We start from the raw sequence: 1,231 nt of genomic DNA on the forward strand, positions 1-1,231 counted from the left end.
TGCAGGCGCTGGGGAACTGCAGCACCTCAGCCCCAAATTGCTCCCCAAAATCAGCCCAAAATGGCCCCAAAAAACTCCCAAAAAATCTGATAAAAAATCTAAAAATTCATTTCAAACTCTGCTAAAAAGTTGCTATAAAAGTTTCTAAAAAATTACTTAAACGTACCTAAAAAAATCCCTACAAATTGTTTAAAAAGTCCCAAAAATCTCTAAAAATTCCCAAATTTTTGCCAATCTGGGAGTGTCATCCTGACCCAAAACCTACCGAAAAAAATCACTAAAATATCCCCTAAAAATCATGAAAAATTCAGCAAAAATTGGCAAAAAATCGCTAAAAAAATCCGAAAAAAATCACCAAAAATTCCTAAAATTTTCCCAATTTGGGACTGCCATCCTGACCCAAAACCTGCTGAAGAATCCACTAAAAATACATTAAAAAAACCGCCAAAAATTCATAAAAAATCACAAAAAAATCAGAAAAAAAATCGGAAAAAAATGCTAAAAATTCCCAAAAATTGTCGAACGCTTCTAGAAGTTTCCCTACCTGTCGAGGATGGGTTTCATCTGCTGCAGGCGCTGGGGGGCCCCGAGCACGGCTCTGTCCAGGGCCCCGCTGTTCCCGTTTCCGTGGATTCCCCGCGGGGGCAGCGTCAGGAACTGCAGAACCTCGCGGCCGTAGACGGGGCTGAGGCCGCAGCGCCGCTCGTTCAGCCGCAGCAGCCGCTCCAGGCGCTCGGCCCGGCCCCGGGCGCGCCGCGACTCCAGAGATTCCTGACGGGAAAATCGGGGAAAAATTCCGGTGTGAAACGGTGAAATCCGCGTGAAAATCGGAGTTAAAACGGCCCTAAAAACCCAAAATTCCCCCAAACTTCCCTGAAATCCCCCCAAAATCCCTCAAAATTGCCCAAAATTCCCCCAAATCCCCCAAATTTTGCCAAAATTCCCAAATTTTCACCCCAAAATTCCCCAAATTCTCCCCAAAGATCCCTCAAATCTCCAAAATCCTCAAAATTTTCCGCTCATTCCCCCCTAAATCCCCCCAAAATCCCTCCCAAAATCCCCCCAAAATTGCCCGAATTGCCCCAAATTTTCGCCAAATTCCAATTTTCACCCCAAAATTCTTCAAAATTGCCCCCCAAAATTCCTGAAACCTCCCCAAAATCCGCAAAATTTTCCGCTCATTCCCCCCAAATTTCCCTCAAATCCCCCCAAAATTGCCCAAAATCCCCCA

The sequence above is a fragment of the Melospiza melodia genome, unplaced genomic scaffold (assembly GCF_035770615.1).
Source record: "Melospiza melodia melodia isolate bMelMel2 unplaced genomic scaffold, bMelMel2.pri scaffold_157, whole genome shotgun sequence".
Lineage (NCBI taxonomy): Eukaryota > Metazoa > Chordata > Aves > Passeriformes > Passerellidae > Melospiza > Melospiza melodia.